At 46.6% G+C, this 15,179-nt stretch overlaps 1 protein-coding gene across 1 annotated transcript in view; it reads left to right on the plus strand.

Annotated features, from left to right (window-relative positions):
* The window catches only part of ncam2a (neural cell adhesion molecule 2a), a 543,279-nt gene that overhangs the window by 252,287 nt on the left and 275,813 nt on the right, over positions 1–15,179 (plus strand). The window lies entirely within an intron of this gene.

Consider the following 15,179-nt stretch of genomic DNA (forward strand, 5'->3'; position numbering starts at 1 on the left):
CCACTTTTAACAGCGAATCCAGTATCCAGGTTTTACATCACCCCCTTTACTGTACAAACTGTTCCTAATTGTTTTAACTCTCAATTCCCAGACTATATTACAATGGCACCAAGCATTTGATTTACCTCTGAAGTCTGTTTTGCCGGTTTAAATCTGGTTACTCCAATTGAACAAAGATCTATTGGTTTACTCTCCCTTTAATTTTTCTGAACAATACCTTGGCCTCTGTTCTCTTAACTCAATCTTCCTAAGACATTCTTTCTGTCCAAACTCCCTGGTTATCTCGACTGTAACTGGTTCTTTGGGAAGCCTGCCTATTGCAACTCCCGTCCTGTCCAGACTTTCTCCTGGCAGAGTTGAGGGGTGTACACTCCCTGTGTCTTTCTTCAACTTCCCACAAACTCAGCTAAACTAAGAACAAAAAAGTTTTTTTTTCCCCTTAAAAAAGGGCTTCCGGCTGTTAAGTAACACCTGCATACTTCTTGATTTAATTTGATTTATTATTGTCACATGTATTAACATACAGTGAAAAGTATTGTTTCTTGCACGCTACACAGACAAAGCATACCGTTTATCGAGAAGGAAACGAGCGAGTGCAGAATGTAGTGTTACAGTCATAGCTAAGGTGTAGAGAAAGATCAACTTAATGCAAGGTAAGTCCATTCAAAAGTCTGACAGCAGCAGGGAAGGAGCTGTTCTAGAGTCGGTTGGTACGTGAGCTCAGACATTTGTATCTTTTTCCCAACGGAAGTAGGTGGAAGAGAGAATGTCTGGGGTCCTTAATTATGCTGGCTGCTTTGCTGAGGCAGTGGGAAGTGTAGACAGAATCAATGGATGGGAGGTTGGTTTGCGTGGTGGATTGGGCTACATTCACAACCTTTTGTAGTTCCTTGCTGTCTTGGGCAGAGCAGGAACCATACCAAGCTGTGATACAACCAGAAAGAATGCTTTCTATGGTGCATCTGTGCTTCTGCTGGCTTATTTACTCTTATGCCATAGCCTTCTCTAAACACAGTAGAAACACAGTTGCAACTGAACCAACAACCACACATACAAACACCTTTTGTCCAACATGAATCTAACTACAGGCTATATCTTTCTTTCCAGAGAAACATTAAATCAATCCCACTTAAATCTATACCTTTTGTTTCCCAATAAAAATATAAATCCCTGAAAACTACTTTTGTTTTCCTAACAGTACCCAACCAGCCATGCTTGGACAACTCAAAAGACATTGTCCAATATTAGATGTGATTCACGATTGAACAACACTTGCTAAATAATCCTAAGTGTGTGAAGAATTACACTGACAACCAATATAAGATTGTTGGTCAGGCTTGCAGTGTGGCATACTTGTGTGTACATGGAAGCAGATATATAAGAGCTCTGTTATTTGCAGATAGAAAGAACATGAACGCATATTGCACCTGTTTGGATAAATGAGATAAGTGATCATTCATTCTCCAGAGCAATGCCCTGACCAATCAGGATCAAGCTGCCTGGGGAATTTCAAACAATCCTTGGCGGTTTTCTGACAGTCACCATCAACTGGTGCATTCTCCGAGGCAATGCCTGTTCCAATCAGAATACACTTTTCAGCCAATCAACATTTGATTTGCCTCTGGGGTCTTTCTAACTTTAAATCTGATAACTGCAACTCTTTAACAAAAAAAAATCCCACTGGTGCACGGGACCAGAAGACCCCACTGGTTTTTGATCTGATTTATTATTGCCACATGTATTGGGATAAAGTGCAATGTATTGTTTCTTGCATGCCATACAAACAAAGCATACCGTTAATAGAGAAGGAAATAAGAGTGTGCAGAATGTAGTTTTACAGTCATAGCTAGGGTGTAGAGAAAGATCAACTTAATACAGAGTAGGGCCATTCAAAAGTCTGATGGCAGCAGGGAAGAAGCTGTTCTTGAGTCAGTTGGTACATGATCTCGGACTTTTGTATCTTTTTCTTGATGAAAGAAGATAGAAGAGAGAATGTCCGGGGTCCTTCATTATGCTGACTGCTTTTCCTGAGGCAGTGGAAAGTGTAGGCAGAGTCAATGGCTGGGAAGCTGGTTTGCGTGATGGATTGGGCTACAGTCACAATCCTTTGTAGTTTCTTGCAGTCTTGGATAGAGCAGGAGCCATACCAAGCTGTGATACAACAAAAAGGATGCTTTCTATGGTGCATCTGTAAAAATTGGTGAGAGTCATAGTGGACATGCTGAATTTCCACTGGAAGATACTACTGGGTGGGCTGGACCAGAAGATTCCACTGGTTGGCGAGACCTGAAGATCCTGCAGGTGGGCAGGAGTGGAAGATCCCACAGAAGATGCCACCGTGTATTTTTTGGTCCAGGTCTTGCTTTATGCTTGTTCAACTAGCTTGCCACTTATGCTTGTTCAACTAGCCTCTGACTTTCTGCAACAACAACAACAACAACATGTTCTATTCATGCAGCACCATTAACCGAGTTCAAGCTCTTCCTCCTCCTCTCAGTGCCAGTTCAGTTCACTCTCTCAGTCTCTGGGCACTGGCATTCTGTGCCTTAGTCACTCGGGCTTATTTCAGCATGGTGCTGGGAAGTTGGAAGTATAAGGGAGCAATCTTTTGGTAACACAATCATAGAATCCCTACACTGCAGAAGGAGACCATTCGGCCCATCGAGTCTGCACTGACAACAATCCCATCCAGGCCATATCCTTGTTACCCCACATAAACCCCATGGCACTAAGGGGCAATCCCACCCAGACCAGTTCCCCGCAGCCCAAGTATTTACCCTGCTAATCCCCCTAACCTACACATCTAAGGGGCAATTGAGCGTGGCCAATCCACCTAACCCAGACATCTTTGGAGTGTGGGATGAAACCGGGGCACCCGGAAGAAACCCATGCAGAGACGGGGAGAACATGCAAACTCCACGCAGACAGTGACCCGAGGCTGGAATTGAACCCGGGTCCCTGGCACTGTGAGGCAGCAGTGCTAACGACCGTGCCACTGTGCCACCCCTCTCTGATCTCTGATGTCTGTTTAGAACTTTCTCCTGGGACGCACAACTAATATTGAAGGCACTTCATTGGAGGAGGATTAAAAATGTAAACAAGTAGCTCGTTATTGTATAGCAGAGTTCATTAGATTGCTGGCCTCTTGCTGATTGGAAAGGTTTGTGAAAGAGCACAGACTTTTAAAACACAGGAACAGGCTATTAGGCTGAATTATTTTATGCTGATGTGTACACTGTGTGCAAGGCTCCCCCCACCTTATTACACTTCAGCATACCCGCATAACCTTCCATTCCTTTCTCCCACTCATACTTATCTAGCTTCACCTTAACACAAATCTGCTAATTGTCTTAACTATTCTGAGTTCCTCTATGGAGAGTTATCCTGGGCACAGCATTCAGTGTCAAACATGATTGTGTGCTTGTGTGAGGTCTCTCAGTGCCTTGTGGCACGCAGCCAGATTGCCTTTCAGACTGTGGGGGGGAGGTGGGGAGTGTTGAAGCAAAAGAGGTATACAGCAGGGCCTCTTAATGGAAGTGGCTCCGCTCTCAAATGTATTCAAAATGCATAAATCGACAGTTCTGCACATATTTGACTTTGTTCCAGGTAAGTAGGATGCATTAAGCATGAATGTTCTCTTCGATCTCTACCTGTGAGAGCTCTCTATATTATTGCAGACTCTCTCTGAGATTAATAACCGGTTTAGTGCACAGACAACACTCAATCTCGCCTGAAATAAAAACAGAAAATACTCGAAGTATAGATCAGCTAGATAGTCAACATCTTTTTCCAAAGGTAGGGGAGTCTAAAAATAGATTGCTCAGAGAGATTGTGTGCCATTTTTGAGGCACGCCCCAATCTCAAAATGAAAATGAAATCCCCCCTCCATCCCACACAGACATTGGGACTGTCCCCCTCATTGAAAGCATGTTTCCCCAACCGCCTCCCCATCAAAGATTACCCACATTGAGGAATTGGAGCCTTCCCAATGGGTCCCCCTTCATCACCCCCTTCAGGCCCTTTACTTGGTAGCATCCAACCAGCAGTGTCAGGGTACAAGGTGGCACTGCCAGGTTGGCATTGCCAGATTTGCCTATCTATGTCTCTGACCACCAGGCGGCTTCAATGGCCTCTGAGATCCCCATCGTGGCCATCACACTTGGTCTCCATTTGATTCTCACCGGGTCCCCCACTGCGCCTGAGGGTTGGAGAATTCCGGGAGCAGGGAGAATTTGGCCTCAACCAGATTCAGAATATTGAAATGCTTATCTAAGTATACTAACCTGGTTCCCGCCCTCACTGGACAGGAACCAGATGATGTCCAAGCCTGGTGGCTGGGAGGATTGCATCAGGGTTTCGCTTTGGCACTAAACGCACTAGACCCCTGCAATTCTCTAACCCCACGCCACTCCGATGCAATCTGCGCCAGACACAACGTGGCTGGAAAATTATGGCCGAATGGCATGATCTTACAACCTCATCCCATCCGTAGTTCAATGAGGCAAAGTGGTAACATCGGGTGAGGGGTGGAAAGTCAGGTTCGTGCCCGGTTTCCTGCCTCCCCCAATTTTACCGGCAAAATCAGCTTTAAGAAGTGGATTTAAATATTTGCATGTCATTCGTGACTCCCAGATGCTGTCAACCAAGCTCACTTGTGTTAACCCCCAATATGTTGGCTCTATTCTCTCTCCACAGATATCAGACCTGCTGAGATTTTCCAGCAATTTCTCTGAGTTTTTGTTGTAGGTACCAGGGGAACATGGTTATTGTGGGAGGGACAGGGGACGAACCTGCTGCCTGGTGTTGGCAGAGGCCAATATGGCTGAGGGTGAGAAAGGATTCGGGGAGCCCAGCAGGTCCAGTGGGAGGCTGGGGATGGTTCACTTACCCTGGCTGAACGAAAAAGATCGTTGACCTTCTTCCGACACTGCTGCCCTATCCTCCTCCATAGTGCACGGGCACTGACCAGGACTGCCACTGCATCCCAGGAGGGGTGTGGTCACCCTGCTGGATGGCCACCCCCTGGAGTGGGGGTAGAGTTTGTCCCACTTCTGCTCCAACCCATCAAGCAGCTTGGTGAGGCCCCTCTTGCTGAAGTGTGGGGCAGGGTTCTTGGCTGCCATCTCCTGCAGTTGTTGTGGAATAAGTGCTGGGGAGCCATTTATATGGAGTTCCCCAGTGCTTGGGGCAGTTAAGTCATTACGCGACGGGTGAACCAGAGGGAATGTGCCAGTGGAACTGTGTGTGAAACTTGTGAGAATATAAATTAATACTCATGAACCATAGGACTTGGACCAAAAACACACCAGAGCCTTCTGCAGGAAACACTCTGGGGCCGATTCTCCCATCCTGTTGCGCTTGGGGGAAGGCAATGGCACAGTGGCACAATGGTTAGCACTGCTGCCTCACAGTGCCGGAGACCCGGGTTCAATTCCCGGCTTGGGTGACTGTGTGGAGTTTGCACGTTCTCCCCGTGTCTGCGTGGGTTTCCTCCGGGTGCTCCAGTTTCCTCCCACATTCTGAAAGACGTGTTGGTCAGGTGAATTGACCCGAACAGGTGCTGGACTGTGGCGACTAGGGGAATTTCACAGTAGCTTCATTGCTGTGTTACCTGTGACTAATAAATAAATAAACTTTTCAAAAGCAGTGCAGCGGGCCAGGAGACATAAGCGGAGGTCGTTTCGCGGGCTCCCCACTGGGCATCATGGCCTCCACGCGTTTCCAGCAACCAGATTTCCAGTGCCATCAGCTCTGCACCAGAAATTGGCGTGGATCTGTATAATGTATGCAGGACCTCATTTGAATATGTTTTCAATCCTATTACCAACCCGGGACTGAAGTGTCTGGATCCACAATCCTCTCCTTCCCCACCTCTCCCTCCAGGGGTGTTTCACTCCAGCGGGGTTTACAATAGTTCCCCACTTGCAGGGAGCTGGCAGGCTGACCCCGCTGGAGCGAAGGGGGGCAACTGAGGCCCCTCAGCAGGTCGAGGGTAAGAGGGGGTGCCCTCTGGGCATTGCCACCTAGGCAGTGCCAACCTAGGCCCCCTGCACTGCCCAGGGGCAAAGTGCCAATGCCCAAAGGCCACCTTGGCACTGCCCATCAGGCATGGGTCAGTGCCAAGAAGGTGGGTTCTAAATGAGCATGTGGCCTGATTGGGGGCGAGGCCTCCGGGGGCGATCAGTGGGGGTGGAGGTTCCCACTGTCACTTTGAACTTTGCGCCGAGTGACAAAGGGAGGGAGGCCAGTGATCGGGGCTGGCCATCGGAGTTGGGGAGGGGGGGGGGGGGAGGGTAGCCTGCTGGGGGGGATTGGGACTGCGGAGGGGTCTGTCAGTGGGGTGGAGGGTGTGTTGCTGGGGGGAAGATCGGGAGATCGGGGCTGCGGAGTGGTGGGCAGCGTTGAGGCTGGCCCGGGCATATTCAGGGGGCCAGTGATCGTGGCGTTAGATGGTCGCACGGCCGGCGATGCGGGGATGGCGAGGTAGAGGAGGGGGCCACTGTGCATGCGCCAGTCTCGGCACTGACAGATCGGCGCGTGCACAGTGCCCCGCTCAGCGCTATGCTGCCGGCCTCTCCAGCGGAAATAGACTTCGCCCCAGCTTTTTGGGTTGACTCAGCAGTGCACAGAATGTGAGAGATTCATTTTAAAACACCCACTGAAAAAAACAGAAGTATTTACGCTATTTTTCACACCAGAACCAACACTGCAATTTCTTTTGGAAGATTTTGCCCTGTGACTTCAAGTATTCTATGGGTGGAAAAACATTGGCGTAATTTTTCAATGGTAACTGGCATGTCGGAGCTTTATTTGGAAGATACACTCAGGAGTAATTTCTTTGTCCTGTCGGCAGTGGGAATGTGGAACTTGCTAAATGAAGGAGTAGTTGAGGGGAAAATAAAGATGCACTGAAGGAGGGAAAGTGCTAAATTCATGAGGGAGATAGAAACAGATGAGATGGAGTTGGATAAAGTACAGTGGAGAAGATTGGTTGTGAAGTATTTTGATGGCTTGTTTTGATTGGATTTGATTTGATTTATTATCGTCATGTATTAGCATACGGTAAAAAGTATTGTTTCTTGTGCGCTTTACAGACAAAGCATATCGTTCTTCGGGAAGGAAAGGAGAGGGTGCAGAATGTAGTGTTACAGTCATAACTAGGGTGTAGAGAAAGATCAACTTAAGGCAAGGTAAATCCATTCAAAAGTCTGACGGTAGCAGGGGAGAAGCAGTTCTTAAGTCAGTTGGTACATGACCTCAGACCTTTGTATCTTTTTCCCGAAGAAGGTGGAAGAGAGAATGTCCGGGGCACATTGGGGTCCTGAATTATGCTGGCTGCTTTTCTGATGCAGCGGGAAGTGTAGACAGAGTCAATGGATGGGAGCAAAAGAGAAAACACTGGAAAATCTCAGCAGGTTTGGCAGCATCTGTAAGGAGAAAAAAGAGCTGATGTTTTGATTCCAGATGACCCTTTGTCGAAGCTAAAAGGCATAGAAAGTGGGAGATATTTATACTGCAGGGATTATACTGCATCTCAATGGATGGGAGGTTGGTTTGCGTGATGGATTGGGCTACCTTCACGACTTTTTTGTGGTTTCTTGTGGGTCTTGGGCAGAGCAGGAGCCACACCAAGCTGTGATACAACCAGAAAGAATGCTTTCTATGGTGCATCTGGTAAAGGTTGGTGAGAATTGTAGCTGACATGCCAAAAATGTCTTCGGTCTTCTGAGAAAGTAAAGGTGTTGGTGAACTATAGTGTCTGAGCTGTAACCAGTCTAGAGCTGGAGTTAAACCTTTCGAACCTGAAAATAATTGGCAGAAAATGAAGTAAAACTTCACAGACCCAAGCTCAGTCTTCCTTTAAATTGCTCCTGCACTCGCATAATGAATTTGACACCCATTTGTACCCTTCTACTCAAACAAACTGATTAAATCAAATTATTATTGGCGAATCAGCTTTGACACTGTTTTAATTATGAAATGGTAATCCTGTTAATCTCATTATTTCAGGGTCACTAGAGCTGTATAATAATACTAAATACCATCCTATCTTACAGCTGTTGTTCATCCAATTAAATCCAAGGGATAAGAACAGCAACTTGTTTTTTCAACAGAATGAAGTCCACTTTAGGAGATATGTTTAGGAATGTGAACACTCATTGGTGTCTCTCAGATGCCTTGTGGAATATTTGTCCAATCTACTTTCAGAGGTTCAACAGACAAACATGCTGTTATAAAACTATAGAATCATACCGCTCAGAATCATGCCACATAGGGGTGGCATGGTGGCACAGTACTTAGCACTGCTACCTCACAGTGCCAGGGACCCGGGTTTGATTCCGGACTTGGGTCATTGCCTGTGTGGAGTTTGCACGTTCTCCCCGTGCCTGCGTGGGTTTCCTTCAGCTGCTCCAGTTTCCTCCCACAGTCCAAAGATGTGCGGGTTAGGTGGGTAGGCCATGCTAAATTGCCCCTAAATTGTCAGGGGGAGTAGCTAGGGTAAATGCATGGGGTTACAGCGATAGGGCCTGGGTGGGATTGTGGTCAGTGCAGACTTGATGGGCCAAATCTTTCGGTGTCCAGATCACTAACAACTTGTCCTGGTCCCCCCATGCCAACACCATAGTTAAGAAAGCCCACCAAGGCCTCTACTTTCTTAGAAGACTAAGGAAATTTGGCATGTCAGCTACGACTCCCACCAACTTTTATGGAAGCATTCTTTCTGGTTGTATCACAGCTTGGTATGGCTCCTGCTTTGCCCAGGACTGCAAGGAATTACAAAAGGTTGTGAATGTAGTCCAATCCATCAAGCAAACCAGCCTCCCATCCATTGACTCTGTCTACACTTCCCGCTGCCTTGGCAAAGCAGCCAGCATAATTAAGGACCCCACGCACCCCGGACATACTCACTTCCACCTTCTTCCATCGGGATAAAGATACAAAAGTCTGAGGTCATGTACCAACCGACTCAAGAACAGCTTCTTCCCTGCTGCCAACAGATTTTTGAATGGACGTACCTTGCATTAAGTTGATCTTTCTCTACACCCTAGCTATGACTGTAACCCTACATTCTGCACTCTCTCATTTCCTTCTCTATGAACGGTATGCTTTGTCTCTATAATGCGCAAGAAACAATACTTTTCACTGTACGTTAATACATGTGGCAATAATAAATCAAATCAAATCAAATGGCCTCCTTCTGCACCGTAGGATTCGATGAGAGAGAGGCCATTTGATCCATCATGCCTGTTCCGTCTCTTCATAAGAGCTACCCAATTAGTCCCTTTCCCGCTGCTCGTTCCCCATAGACCTGTGCATTTTTTTTGCATTTAAATTATTTATCTAATTCTTTTTTAGAAGCTACTAATGAATCTTCTTCCACCGTCCTTAGCCTTTAAGGCAGTGCAATCTAAATGATAATTTGTTGCGTAACAGAATTCTCTACGGGCGAGATTCTTTGTCCTCCCCTCAATGTTTTTCTCAGTGACGGGAGGTGACAAGCTGTTCGCTGGTGATGGTGTCTTCTGGTCCCATCACTGTCGATACAAATTCTCATTGAAGCCACCCCACGCTGCTGAGAAACCCGCGGCAGGGGGTGTGCCATCGGCGGGACCAGAGAATCTTGCCGGCGTGAATGATCGGAGAATTCCAGTCATCATCTTCCCTCTCCCAGAACATTTTTGTGCTAATTCGTAAATATGCGTCCTTTGATTATCGACCCACGTTCTCGTGGAGACTGTTTGAACGCTCAACCCTTCAAAGTTTGGAAATCCTTTGATTAAAACTCCTCTTAACATTCTCTGTTCTAAAGAGAACATTCCCTGTTTCATTTTTCCCTCAAAGTTGAAATCAGTGTCGGATTACTTCCCCATTCCTACTTTGATTTGGTTTGATCTGATTGATTATTGTCACATGTATTAGCATACAGTGAAAAGTATTGTTTCTTGCGCTATACAGACAAAGCATACCGTTCATAGAGAAGCAAATGAGAGAGTGCAGAATGTAGTGTTACAGTCATAAAGGAGTTAGAATGACACTTTAGAAGCATAGACTGAGAGTAAAAAACAGAATTAGAAGGTATGCTGGGTACAGCTTGTAAGAAGTCACTTCGCTCTGGCACCATCTTGAGCCACGTGGATTTTCTTCTGTGCCTGTCTCACCCGACCTTTCAACTCAGGCTGAGCGAGATCCACGCAGTGCAGCTATCCTTGAGGCCCAGCGTCGAAGTCCAGCTCTGTCGGGGTGCAGAAGGACTTGGCCCATGGGGGGATCGCTCTGGTTCTTGCATTTACCCAGAAGTTAGAAGAGGTTTTAATTCTTCTAACTTTTTCTGGGTAACTATTTGTGTAACACAATCAGATCCATCCAAAGTTTCGCAATTTGAATCACATTTTCCAGATGGTTCCCAGCATGGCGCAATTGTACAGAGGAAGGGTGGCATGGTGGCATAGTGCTTAGCACTGCTGGCTCACAGTGCCAAACATCCGGGTTCAATTCTAGCCTTGGGTGACTATCTGTGTGGAGTTTGCACATACTCGCCAGGTCTGTGTGGGGTTCCTCCGGGTGCTCCGGTTTCCTCCCAAGGTCGATTAGCCATGCTAAATTAGAGACATAGAGGTTAAGAGCATGGAAACAGGCCCTTCGGCCCAACTTGTCCATGCCGCCCTTTTTTTTAAACCACTAAACTAGTCCCAATTGCCCGCGTTTGGCCCATATCCCTCTATACCCATCTTACCCATGTAACTGTCTAAATGCTTTTTAAAAGACAAAATTGTACCTGCCACTACAATTACATTTTTATTTATTCATTCGTGGGACATGGGCGTCGCTGGCAGACCAGCATTTATTGCCCATCTCTAGTTACCCGAGGGCATTTGAGAGTCAACCACATTGCTGTGGCTCTGGAGTCACATGTAGGCCAGACCAGGTAAGGACGGCAGATTTCCTTCCCTAAAAGACAATAGTTAACCAGGTGGGTTTTTACAACAATCCACAATGGTTTCATGGTCATCAGTAGATTATTAATTCCAGATTTTTAAATTTGAATTCAAATTCCACCATCTGCCATAGCGGGATTCGAACCCGAGTCCCCAGAACATTGGCTGAGTTTCTGGATTAGTAGTCTGCTGACATCTGGCAGCTTGTTCCAGACACTCACCACCCTTAGCGTCACTTAGTGTCCCAATATGTGTAGGTTAGATGGTTTAGTGGGCTAAATACATGGGGCTATGGGGATAGGGCCTGGGTGGGATATCTGTCGGAAAGCAAGTGCAGACATGATAGGCCAAATGGCCTCATTCTGCACTGAAGGGATTCTAAGATTGCACTTCAAGGCAATTGCCTTGCAGGCCCTTACCTGGCGAGTTCCCAGAGGGTTTGCCCAGCGCATCTTTGGGCTATCTCCCCAATCCAACACTGGGGAGCTTGGATGTTAAATAACAGAAGTATCTCATCCTTGATACCACTCGAGTAAAGTTGCCTCTACACATTCTTCAAGTTATTGACACACTCCCTGAATTCTGGTACTGAGAATTGAACCAAACACTCAAAACCTAATTATTATTACAGTAACATCATCCTCAGTGCAAAGACACAGAATGATTAAACACTGATCATTAGGCAGCATGGTGGCACAGTGGTTAGCACTGCTACCACACAGTGTCAGGGACTGGGTCCGATTCCCAGCTTGGGCCACTGTCTGCGCGGAGTGTGCATGTGTGGTAAATCACTGTTATGTTGTTATGTCCTGATGACTGGACACACCCCTACCGCTGCTGCCTGAGGCTCCTCCCCTGTTCACTGGGGTATAAAGGTGGCTGCTCCTCCCCTTCGCCTCATTCTGATCCGGTCCCTTGGTTAGAGTTACTGGAAGAGTTAGTTCACATTTGTAGTTAATAAAAGCCTGTTGTTCCAGATTCCGGCTCTGGGTATTGATAGTGCATCAGCATGTTCTCCCTGTGTCTGCATGGATTTACTCCAGGTGCTCTGGTTTCCTCCCACAGACGGAAGGACGGGCAGGTTGGGTGCACTGGGCATGCTAAATTCTCCCTCAGTGTACCCAAATAAGGTACCCAAATAGGGGCCGGAGTGTGATGACGAGGGGTTTTTCACAGTAACTTCATTGCAGTGTTAATGTAAGCCTACTTGTAGAATCATAGAATCCTACAGTGCAGAAGGAGGCCATTTGGCCCATTGAGTTTGTATCGACCACAATCCAATCCAGGCCCTATCCCCACAACCCTATGCATTTACCCTAGCTAATCCCCCTGACACTAGGGGGTAACTTAGCTTGGCCAATCCACCTGCCCGCACATCATTGGACTGTGGGAGAGACCAGAGCACCCGGAAGAAATCCACTTAGATGTGGGGAGAATGTGCAAACTCCACACAGACAGTGACCCAAGCCGGCAATCAAACCCGGGTCCCTGGTGCTGTGAGGCAGCAGTGCTAACCACTGTGCCGTACTTGTGACTGATGAATAAACTTTACTTAGATTTGCCAGTATTTATGCATTAATTATGTTCCTTACTCTGCAATTCTTCTCTCCTTCAGCTAGAAACAAAGGTCAGACAATATGTTGATGAAAACAGAACTTGTTTTGCACAATAATGATCTCACTGAATCGTTTCAGATAATCAACTAATCAGCACGAGAAAGTTTGTAATATTGCGACAAATAAGTGACAATTTAAATGAACCTTCTTACAATTCCTTCAAAGCTGTGTGAACAAAAAAGACATTTTCGTGTACAGAATGAGTATGATTTTTTTGTATTTCTTAGACTGCGCACAAACCTAGGGTCTACCTATCAAAAATCAAGTTAGCAGACTGGTTTATGAAGATTTGTTGTTCTTTCGAAGATGAATAGCAGAAAGTTCAAATAAAGGCAATAAGAGTCCAATGAATTTAAAGTTTATTTATTAGTGTCACCAGTAGACTTATATTAACACTGCAATGAAGTTACTGTGAAAATTCCCCAGTCACCACACTCCGGCACCTGTTCAGGTACACTGGGGAAGAATTTAGCATGGCCAACGCACCTAACCAGCAAATCTTTCGGACTATGGGAGGAAACCGGAGCACCCGGAGGAAACCCACGCAGACAGACTCCGCACAGACAGGGACCCAAGCCGGGAATCGAACCCAGGTCCGTGGCGCTGTAGGGCAGCAGTGCTAACCACTGTGCCACTGTGCCGCCCTTTGCTTTTCCAGCAATATTTCCTCAAAGGTACTTGTTGCTAACAAAGAGTTCCAGGTTGTGTAGCATATGTAAATACTGGGTTCTTTTTGAGCAAAAACACTTGTTATTTCTTCTTCCATGAGATAGAACCCATAGAATCCTTACAGAGCAGAAGGAGGACATTCGGCCCATCAAATCTGCATGGACTCTCCAACAGAGCATCTTACTCAAGCCCACCACCTGCCCTATCATTGTAACCCCAGGCATTTAAAGTTTAAAGTTTATTTATTAGTGTAGCAAGTAGGCTTACATTAGCACTGCAATGAAGTCACTGTGAAAATCCCCTAGTCACCACACTCCGTCGCCTGTTCGGGTACACTGAGGGAGAATTTAGCATGGCCAATGCACCTAACCAGCACGTCTTTCAGACTGTGGGAGGAAACCGGAGCACCCGGAGGAAACCCACACAGACATGAGGAGAGCATGTAGACTCCACACAGACAGGGACCCAAGGCCAGAATTGATGTGGCAAGACCAGCATTTGTTGCCCATTCCCTAATTGCCCTTGAGTTGAAAGGCTTTCCAACCACATTATCAACATTGCTATGGGTCTAGATTCACACAGAAGCTCCCGGTAATAATCACAGATTTCTTTGCCTCAAGGACATGAATGAACCAGATGGGTTTTTACAGCAATCAATGATAGTTGTCATGGTCACCATGACTGAGACAAGCCTTCAATTCCAGATTTATTAATTGACTTTAAAATTCACCAGCTGCCGTGATGAGATTTCAACCCATATTCTCAGAGCACTAACCTGTGCCTTTGGAATACGTGCCCAGTGGCATTCCCACTATGCCACCGCCTCCCCGTCTGTACAGACCTCCCTTCCTTACTCATAGGATGTTGGCTCTCCAGAATGGCCCACCTTTCTCTGCTTTCTTGTATATTCCCTCAGGTACAAATGAATGACCCTCTCACGCACACCGCAGCAGACAAGCAATGGAAAATTGTTGTGCCCACAGCATCGATAAGAAATTTGAGTCACGCAACCCACTATCCTGCTTTTAGCTTCTTATTTACGATACTTGAGCCCAGCTTCCATGCAGTCACTGCAGGAAAAATTGAACAGTGAAACAAATCATTTAAAAACATGAAACATGGAAGAACTGAAGGAGGCAGGTGCACATTAGGAATTTGCCTTTTTGTCAAAAAATGTAAAGCTTTATTTTAACAAAAGGGACACTACTAATTAAAGCCAAATGATAAAAAGGTGAAAAGAGACTTACCCAATTAAATCACATTGTCATTCCCAAAATCTGCTACATCCTCCAATCCTGACGGTGCCCATCTATCGTGGAAAGCATCCAATGTGCTTGCGGAAACCTTGGGTGGTACTTTATGGCCTGAAAAAGTGGGAAATCTGGTGGGAGGGTTGAATCGGGCACGGTGACACAGTTGTTAACACTGCTGCGTCATAGTGCCGGGGACCCGGGTTCGATTCCTGGCTTGGGTCACTGTCTGTGCGGAGTCTGCACATTCTCCCCGTGTCTGTGTGGGTTTTCGCCGGGTGCTCCAGTTTCCTCCCACAATCTGAAAGACGTGCTGGTTAGGGTGCATTGGCCATGCTAAATTCTCCCTCAGCGTACCTGAACAGGCACCGGAGTGTGGCGACTGGGGGATTTTCACAGTGACTTCATTGTAGTGTTGATGTAAGCCTACTAGTGTCATGAATAAATATCTTCATGATTGAGTCAGCGGCCCACAGGAATCTTGTTGCACCGATTTGTGTTTGTTTAAAGGTGGCTTGTAACCATTGGCTTTGTGCCCGTGTATATGAGATCAACGCTTTCTTTGTTGCGCCCTGCGGCACAAGAGAGGGGGGCAGCTTGAGACCGGCATGGGCATGTCAGGGGCAGAGGGTGTGTGGAGTGGGGTTGGGGGCATGGGGACGTGGAAGAGGAATCCAAAGGAGGACACAGAGGGGGGCCTCTCTAGT

This window comes from Mustelus asterias, chromosome 17 (genome assembly GCF_964213995.1).
Source record: "Mustelus asterias chromosome 17, sMusAst1.hap1.1, whole genome shotgun sequence".
Lineage (NCBI taxonomy): Eukaryota > Metazoa > Chordata > Chondrichthyes > Carcharhiniformes > Triakidae > Mustelus > Mustelus asterias.